Source organism: Saccostrea cucullata, unplaced genomic scaffold, assembly GCF_032062105.1.
Source record: "Saccostrea cucullata isolate Sc308-1 unplaced genomic scaffold, CSIRO_AGI_Scuc_v1 ctg179, whole genome shotgun sequence".
Taxonomy (NCBI): domain Eukaryota; kingdom Metazoa; phylum Mollusca; class Bivalvia; order Ostreida; family Ostreidae; genus Saccostrea; species Saccostrea cuccullata.
Window position 1 is genome coordinate 444,444 of NW_026932316.1, and position 10,400 is coordinate 454,843.

At 31.5% G+C, this 10,400-nt stretch overlaps 1 long non-coding RNA gene across 1 annotated transcript; it reads left to right on the forward strand.

Moving 5' to 3' along the window:
* Positions 1-5,892: 5,892 nt before the first annotated feature.
* LOC134234827 (uncharacterized) lies at positions 5,893-8,976 on the forward strand. The gene is made up of 4 exons (XR_009985266.1): positions 5,893-6,316; positions 6,822-6,935; positions 7,400-7,471; positions 8,908-8,976. It is a non-coding gene; the product is annotated as an uncharacterized LOC134234827 (long non-coding RNA).
* The last annotated feature ends 1,424 nt before the right edge of the window (positions 8,977-10,400 follow it).

A 10,400-nucleotide genomic window follows, 5' to 3' on the forward strand; every position in this document is an offset into this window, starting at 1 on the left:
AAATTGCACAGTTCCTTAAAGTTTTTTACACTTAACAGTTGTATTAATTTGAAAACTGAAGGTTTTTTCCAGTAATATTTTTTAATGTATCGACATCTAATATCACTAAATTGAGGGCATTTTAAAATAAAATGAAATTCATCTTCAATATCTAAATGGCACATTTCACAATATCTATCATTTGCTGGTATATTATTAATACAGACCACCGCAGCTCTTATTTAGGTCCAAAACACTGTCTGTAGGGGCTATGCTACTGAGAGTGAACTCCTTATTTATAAACTTTTGAAATTCAGTAAACAGAGAACCTCATTTTGACTCAAAGTGAGTGTAATATTACCTTAGGTTTTTTTTGTTAAAGTGAGGAGGGGGGAGATAAAATGTTACCGACCACTCCTATCTAAAACTATTTAGAAAGCTTCTTTTAAAGAATATTTTCCAGAACATAGAGTCCATAAATGGAATACTGAGAAGTCCTCATAAAATATGTCAAAATCAAATATAATATTTTTTTTCTTTCTCCACTATAATTTGGGCACATAAATCCACGGGCACTGGAAGTTAATGTAAATATATAGTGCTGTATGTGCATGTACATGTATAAAAAAAGCCTTTTTTTATTCATGCACATTTATATTTTAATTACATTAACTTCCAGTGCCCGTGCATAAATCTATGATTTCAACAACGGCCATTTTACGTGGCCCTAGTGACGCGGAGTAAAGCAAAACAGGGATAGGGAACCAGGCTACAGTAAAGTGTACACATTGTATTATAAATTTGGCTTCAGTTTAACTGTGACAGTGTTTTGCTATGACAAAAAATCTTAATAATTATGTAATTTATTTTCTCTTTGCTGCAATAAAATAATCTGTTAGGAAATAAATTTCTAAGTTCTTTCAATTTCATGCAATAAGTTCCTAAATGAAAGGACACATGTCACCCCTGATCATCCCTATTCACAAAAAAAATTTGCATAAACAAATTTCAGCCCTGCACAAACTGAAATCTAAAAGAAAATTGCAATTTTTTCACGTATTCAGTTTAGCGATGTGATTTCATAAGGTCAACCTTCAAAAGAAAAAAAAAATAAATAAATTTATCCAAAAAAAAAAAAAAAAAAAAAAATAAATGAATTCTAAAAAAAAATATGATGAAATACCTTGCATGACAATAACTTTTAAGCACCCCCCCCCTCCTTTTTTTCAAGCACACAATTAGAAAGCTGTTATGAGGTAGGCCTATTTAGCTTTTGTCATATACAGAATTGCTGTAGTTTAATTTGGTTAACATATAAAATTTTTATCAACAGATAGTTTATATAATTTTCATCCACATCTGATTTTAAGAAGAATGATAATATGCCTAGACTATAAATTATTGATATAATTTATTAGATTCATGTCATTATTTATGTTTTGGGTACTTTAATGTTTTTTTTTTTACTATAAATAGTACGTCATACCCTATTATTAATAATCTCATACAAAACATGTGCAACTGCCAGGTTTTAATAAATCTCTGCGTGGTAAATATTTCATTGGTACTTGCCTAGTGATCTTCTTATTGCTAGGTACCTTTCTACATCACAACCTTATCATTGGCGGATCCAGAAGGGGGGGGGGGGGTCCGGGGGTAATAACCTTATTATGCCACTCTTAGCTCTGAAGTCCATTTTACTGATGTTACTTTGTTTTAAACATTTTTTAAATGATGCAGCACTTGTTACATAGGCAGGAATTTCATAAAATGCAATCCATTTTCAAGTTTATCAACGTACTCTGTCTGTCTGTACACAAACATGTATATCTCTCAGACACAGTCGAGCCTGAGCAAACATTTAAGAGTTTAACTATGGGTAATGTTAAATACTTCACAAGTTGGATTAAAAACCCTGAAAATATCCAAAACAGACAGGATTTTTTCCTCAAAGTCGTTTTCTGCTGTGTATTTTCACTTTCATTTTCATTGATTTAAGCAAAAGATTTCCGAAAGGGGAAATAACTCTTGACAAAAATGTGTGTAAATACATATTTTTACAAACTTTACAATCAATTTATTTTCTTAAAATAAATAATACCTCTCCAGTTTTTTGATATGTTCTTAATAAATGTTTAAGGTAAAATTCAGAGCATCAGAATATTCCACTAGTGCCTGCGTTTTTTGTGTACATTGTTGTGTTCAACCCCCCTTTTTCAAAGCAATTTTATAATAATTTGGCAATTTATGGCAGGTCCAAATATTTTTTTTCAACTTCTTGTATAAAAAATACAAATAACAAATTATTTCAAAGAAATAAAAATAATAATAATCACCATAATTAATTAAATGTACTTTAATGGGATGAAATATCATTTTAGGTATTTTCCACCCATGTGCAAAAACAGGTAACCTGGTTGCCATGGAAACAAGACGAATTGATCACTTTCAATAATATTTTTGAAAATCGGGCTTATAATGTAATTATTTCACCGGGTTTCAACAAAATCCGTGAGATTCAATTTCCAGCCCATTTTGATGCTTACAGAGAATGACTCTTAATTTTTTGTCTATATTTTATCAAAAGAATTCAGATACACTAAGATATGATAAATAGATACTTGCGAAAAGTTTCATCTTGCAGCGCCTACTATTTTTCGAGAAAAACGCTTTGTACACGACAACCCTCGTATACTGCTCGAAAAAAAAAAAAAGATAGAAAAAAAAAAGAATAACAAGATATTTTTTTGTCTCTATTTTCCGTCGTCTCAAGTCACGATCGGAGTCTGTATATATGCGCATGGAGCTTTCTCCAGAATGGGAGAGGATATGGTTTGCGATAATGGTATTTCTCTTACGTAATATTCTAATAATTATGCAATAACCCTGCAAATCATTGCGAAATACATATTTACTGCTTTGTGAACACACCAGAAGACTGACCTAAATTTAGCCCACTAAAATCGCATAAAATCCTAATAATAGTATTATTTCATGCACATGTATTTGAATACCTTTTTTGTACACCCTTTAAAGGGTAAATTTACTAGAGGCACGTAACTTAGAGTTTCTAAATAGGAATGAAATATATGGGTAAATTGTCCGTTATAGTCTTTGTAATTATAGCTTTTACAAATTTTTATCCGTTGAGTCGTTTTTGTGTCCGAGATAATCAGACAAAGTCTTATTTTTAAAAACTAGAATGGTAATAAACTTAGCAAATTTTATGGCATCATATACCTCCAACAACCATTTTATTAACTGATTAAGATGTAGTGATCTTTTTTCTTCTTTCCTAAAATACATATATTCGTTTTACTAATATAGCATTGTAAACAGATATAAGAAATTCAAACAAAAAGACAAAGTTTGTTAAATTTCAATAAAATATTTTTAAGTTTTATTGTAAAAAAAAAAATCACAAAGCAGTATTCAAGAAACAGCCTGTGTTGTTTAGCAATTACTAGTATTTGATTTCGGAGTTAGATAGTGAAACAATCATACAATGAAATCTTCAAATATTTTTCTACAATTAATTGGTAATTTTAAAGAAACACAATGTGCGTACGAAACGGATTTTTCGAACATGTGAGAAAAAAACGAAAAAAATGTACGAATTGACATCTGTAGTTTGCATACGAATATACGAGTCGGTTTGTGTACGAGTTAGTTTAGTTCGGCGTAACGCAATGAATATTCATGAGGCGAGAAATATTGATAACGGCAAATATCAGGAATTAGGCTTTGTATCCATCAACGAAATGTCTTTGAAATAACTTGAAAGTATTTGTTAACTGTGTACATTTTATTTTCAAACATCGAAATAAGTCTACTTTCATTATTTTGACTCTGCAAAAATCGCCGCTAGGGTCCCTGTGTGTTTACACAGACCAGCAGCAATAGCCTGTGGCTATATATAGCCACCGTCTAAAAAGTCTATCCAATGTCTTCCTATTTATGAATTTTGTTCAAATTTCAATCATTCTTGCTCCAGATGGGAGCCAATCAAAGTGCCCTGTAGAACAGTGTTTATGATATCAGTGCATAAGGGTATACATGTACACAGCTAATTGTGCCACGTACGTGTTACATATGGTTGCACATAACACATGTTTCACGTATGTGAAATGTACGTATCACATACGTGTATTACAAACATACGTTTCACGTATGTAGTACAACGTGCGTATAACATGTGTGTGACTACATATGTTTCACATAATGAAATACTTTTTTTATGAAATACACGCACGTATTACATACGTTACACGTATGTGTAACATATGTTAAGTGCAACCATACGTTACACGTACGTTAATAAACGTACGGTTTACATGAGAATTGTCAACCACATGTTACACGTACGTTAATGAACACATGGTTTACATGTGTAAAGTCAACCACATGTTACACGGACGTTAATGAAGTCATGTTTTACATATGTTTAATAAAGCACAAATTTCATGTGTATTATAAATCACACATTACCGGTACATGTACTAATGTACATATATAAATTATGGTTAACTTATATTATAAAGCTCGCATTATTTACACATACGTTGATGAATATAGTATGTGTATTATCAGCCACGTGTTACATATACATTAAAATACATTAAAAAAAGGTGGTTTACATGTGTGTGAAAAGTATGTTCGAGAAACTTGTATATTTTGTAAATTCATACTATTACATCCATGTATGAGAAATGTAGGTTGACTATAAATCTTATCCTTTTCATTTTTATTTAATTTCAAATCTAATTAATTATTTAAATTATCATTTAGTTTTTGCTATTACGAGAAAAAACAATGCCTTAAACATTTATTGTTGCTTGGGACTACAATATTCATTTAAAATACAAGAACTTTTTGTATAAATGTATGGGTAGTAGACATCTGACCAAATTTTCAGTCTCTACCCATCTCGCTGAGATTAGTCTGTGAGCTTTCAGTTGTGATTGGGTTTAACCAAATATCATAATAATGTGTTTTTTAAAAAAGATATTTTAGATTTGTAAATATTATAATGATTAAAATCCATGTAACTTCTGATCTAAAGTCCCGTTATACATGTTATAAGATGGATTTTATAGATGGTCATATCACCATAATGGCTCTGTTAACTGAATAACAGGTTAAGCCCTAGCGCCTATATGATTGTTAGATATTATCTTGATAGGTTCTCCAAAATCTTTTTAAACTATTAAGTAAAAATAGTTAGGCCTAGTTGTGGAAGTAGTAGACGTCAGACCAAATTTTCAATCTCTACCCATCTCACTGAGATTACTCACAGACGTGTGCGTTGTTGACTTGTGAATGTCGCGCGTGTTTTGCGTCTTTAATGTTTCAATTAAGGTGTTTCCACCCTCACAATTTTATAGGTTCAAAGTACAAAAACTTGATTTATTTTCATTTAATATACTTTAAACTTTCCAATTATTGCAAAAAATGTATAGGTCACCATATTATTTAAGATGCGAAACATAAATAAACAGAAGTGTATGTCAACACAAAAAATCGCACATTTTTTGTTAACAGTATTATGAAAAATATGTAAAAACTGGTTAAAATGCATAATTCTGATGCTGAGTGTTCCTAAATACTTCCTACTTAAAAAATACTTTTGAATTGTGAATATCAGGGAAACTATTTTACAATAAAGCAAATGCCTAAATGAAGAGACCTTAGAAGGAGTTATTGCCCTTGTCAACATTTTTAAAAATTGAATAATTGATTAAATAAAGAAAATATGCATTTTTTAAATTCTTTAACTTAACAATATTTATAATTACACCTATTGTAAAGCATTCATCCAAGAGATATTGTTCTATTAGGTATGAATTTAAACTAATTACAGTTTTTGAAAAAACCTATGACATCATAGGAGGGTGGAATTACCTTAATTTCACATTGTTTACCTTACGTCCACGTTTATGTCTGGCATGATGTTATCAGTTCGCATTGGTTTAAAATCTACTCTAAAAACGGTAAACAAAGTTTACACCAAGTTCTCGTCTTGTATATCGGATATCGGTAGAGGTACATAAATATAAACTCGGTCATCGATAGATATAATCAATCCGAATTCAAGAGCAAAACTAAATTGAAAAAAAGAAAGAAAGAAATTCACGATAATTTCACAACAAATCTCTAATTGGAGTAAATGATTTACCTAAATAAATATCTAATGTACAGTGGGTACCGTCCGTATAAAACTTATAAAATATACTTTCCGGAATTTTCCAGCCTCCATTTATGTATTACATGTACGTTACCAGTGACGTCACTGGAAAGAGAAGTCTGACGTCTGCCAAGTTCTAGGGCCAAGCTAACGGTGAGGAATGCATAAAATCAACAATTATTATTTTTTTTTATTTAATTACTTTATGACCACTGATGACTGTGTGTTGCATGTAAACTAAGGGGGTGTTTTTTCATGCATTACATAAAGGAGACTTGGGTTATCAAAAACAGAAAATATTGACCATGTTGAGGCAGTGAGCTGTTTGGTTGAAACAAGGGCACGTCATGTATCAAAATGCAGGTGAAGTTTAAAAATACTGTAATAACAATTAAGTATTTATTTAAAATGTTTTTAACCTAACAAATAAGATGCAAAGAAAAAAAAAGAAACAACATCAATTTGATATAAAGTTCCAATCACTGAATTTATTTCTTTTTTGCAGTGTATTTAAAACATCACATTACTTATGGTAAAGAAAATCATTCTCTTTGAGGGCAATAATGGTGTAACAGTTTTGTTTTTACATAATTGTCCTTTTTCATCCTTATGAATATAAATTGTGTAAATGAGATTGTGTATTTTTATGTTATTTTAGATATGCATTCCAGGATGGTGACTGAAGCTCATCTTTGTAAACACCTAAATGCCTAAAATGAACTTCAAAACAGATTCTGAAAGTTTAACCAGTATTAATCTTATCTTAAATATGGTAATTATAACTTTTAAAAAGGAATAAGATTTTCTGATCATATTGCTTTTAGACTTGCAAATACTACATGTAACTTGAAGCTTTCCATGTAAAATTTGAAATGCAATTGAGTTTGACCAATTTCACACTACTAAGAGTTATCTTCCCTTGTCGGCATAACTCTCATTTTTCCCACTTTGCCCTTTGTAAGTTACCTGTTGGGCTGTTATTATTTTCAATCTTCAAACGTTATTGGACAATTTAGATCTGTACCTGTATTGCCAAAGTTTGGGGCAACATGAAAATCTTGATGAACATATTCATTACAGATTTTATTTTTAAGATACTGAAAAATAAATTGGGTAAGGTTACAGAGGGAAAACAGGGCCATACGTCGGATTGACCCCACATAGGGGAATAACTTTTGTAAAATTTAATGTGAAAGTTGTCTATTTTTTTTAACATATATTTTTTTTAACCTCAAGGACAAAAAGTATACACTTGGAACACACACAAAAACAGATGGGTCCATGCCAAGCTAAAGATTAATGCAGAAGGTAAGTTCAATTTTTCATTTCGTAACTCTTCTGGTTTTATCCAGATGGGACCTTAATTACATACAAGTTTAAGTCAGCTTCAGTATAATAGAAGGATATGGAGATAACGAACAGTATTCAATCTCAAATTCCATAAAACTATACAAAATAAGAGCAGAGCAAACACGGACCCCAGAAACATCAGAGGTGGGATCAGGTGCCATTATAAAACACCTATTTACTTACTTTTCGGAAAATAGCTTGTTTATCATCTCCCTTGACAGCAAACTATTTCCCTCGGCTGCATCTAGGGGAATAGTTGCTGTCTTGGGGGATGATAAACTAGCTATTGTCCTCATAGTCAGCAAATAGGTGTACCAGTACATGTATACTGTTTTTAGCTCTTCTGAGCCAAAGCCTTAAAGAGCTAATGCTATGGCCATATGTGCGGTGTGCATAAACTTTTTAGAATGTGGGCCATAACTCAAGATCCCCTTGGACAATCATTGTCAAATTTTTTACAGGGCATCCTTGGCCCAAGGGCTACCATTTATACTAAAACTAGGGCTTGGACCCTTATACAAAGGGAGATAATCAGGAAAATAAAATCAAAAGAACTTTATATTGACCTAGAATTGTTAAACTTTGTCAGTTGAGGCATCTATGGTTTTTGGAGAATGTCGACCAGAAAGTAGGTCACCATGACCTACTTATGGTATTTTATAGCTCTATTGAAATATCTTTAGTCCTATCTGGCTAAGAATCATCAAACTTTCTCGGCTGATGTATTTTGGGTCTTATAAACTTAGAGGCTTCAAATACTAGCTTCGCGGATTATAAAGCGTAAACTGGCCCAAACCAGGTTATCATCAAATAATTTGGCCAAGAATTATAGTCATTCCTTAAATATTTGACCTTGAACTTCTAGTTTAACCCACTGTTAAAAAAACTTTCTTTGATCTTAACTTTTGAGCTGATAGTAGTAGGGCTTTCATATTTCACAGATTTATTCTTTGTGACAAGTCCTTCCTTGGATAACAACAATTTTGACGTTTGACCTTGACTGACTTGCATTAACCATAAGCTGGCATATGGGGTATCAGTATAAGTACAAAAAACCACATCTTTTTTTGCGAGTTCACCCACAAATCAATGCTATTTAATGAATTTTAGATAAGAGAAAATTACAAGATAGATATTTGAGGACATAGTGAAAAAAAAATTTAATGAATTTTAGATTATAAGAGAATTACAAGGTAGATATTTGAGGATATAGTGAAAAAAAAAGTTTAAAAGATCATGGTTATGAATGCTAAAAAATTAATTATAGTTATTTAGTATTTACATATAAGTTCTACAGGGAATCAACCAGGATTAATATGTGAATAATAATAATGTTCAGGGAAAAATGGGTTTTCCCTTATTCCATGCATTTAATATTTTCTTTTTCTTTACAGATAAAAGAGAACTGGAGAAGAATGAATTGATGTTAACATACTCAACATTAAATATGGCTTAAATCTTAATTTGTCTTTTGTTGTGATTGCTTCAAGAGAATAAGGATCAGGAAATTTAAAGTGAAGGATAACCAGAAAGTGGATCATTCAACAGATGAAAAAGAAATAAGCCTTTGAGGGAAATTATGTCAAATGCCTGAATTGAATATTTAAATTGCATGTAATTTTTGTTTTACCAACGTTTACAATATGTGAAAAAAATGTTCAAAACGTGTTTAACCATGGTTTGACACATTTTTGTATGGTATTTAGACATTTACAATATGAGCAGTGCAAATAATAAACCCATTAAACATGTTATGAGAAACATATGTTACACACACGTTGCACATACGTTATTCATATGTGAAACGTATGAGTAACGTACGTGTACAATATATGTGTAACGTATGGTAGGCAATACGTATGTTTAACATACGTGACACGCATGATATTCACACGCGTGAAAACGTACGTATAACGTACGTGGTATCTTTTTCATGGAAAACGTACGTGAAGTCACGTACGTGTCACATATGTTTAACGTACGTGAAACGTACGTGGCACAATTAGCTGTGTACAGTGTATATGATATCTAATATAGAACCTCATTCTCTGGACAACAAGACTCTTAGTATATTATATGCATTACTTAACTCAAGGATTCAGACCTGGATATGATTTTCATTTTATGTTTACAGGAATTTTTTTCCCTAAATAAACTATATGGAGATAACAAACAGTTTTCAAGCTCAAAAGTCCATTTTAAAACAATATAATTCAGGACCAGTGTAAACACTAAACTCTTAAACATCATCGGCGGGATCAAGTTCCATGGAGGTGTGAAATCCCCTTAAATAATCTTAACATGTCTTAAAAGTGGAAAGAATCATTATTTCATTGATAAGAAAATGCATATTCAATGCGAGATGAAGTGGTTCTCATGCACCATGGAATGCAATTGGTAACCCAAAGGGGTATAAGGAATATAATAGTTTTGGAAGCAGGCTATCTATACTGTTCATATGCGCAATTTTCCTGCTACATTTGAAAACAAGATGCAAAGCATCTTTCAGTATATACCAGTTGACAAAGTAACTGAGTCTTCTTTCAAATGCTTAAATTTTATTTACGAAATGCATTATTAACAGAAATAGTTGCCTATTAGAAGACCATTAAGACCTGAAGTCAAGATGACTGTTTATTAACATCTATGGACTATTGATCTTGAATACTGTCCATTATCTCCATATGTTTCTGTTTACTCTATGAGTCTAAGATATAATTATAAGAAATCAACCTTCATATGAAGAATACAAATTGAGCAAACACGGATCTCAAAAAATTAGGTGTCATGGAGGAGTGAGCATCCTCTGTGGACCGTTCATACCCGCCGTGTGCTCCTTGTCATAATCATGCAAACAAAGAAAAATCTGACTACAAAAAGTGTTAAA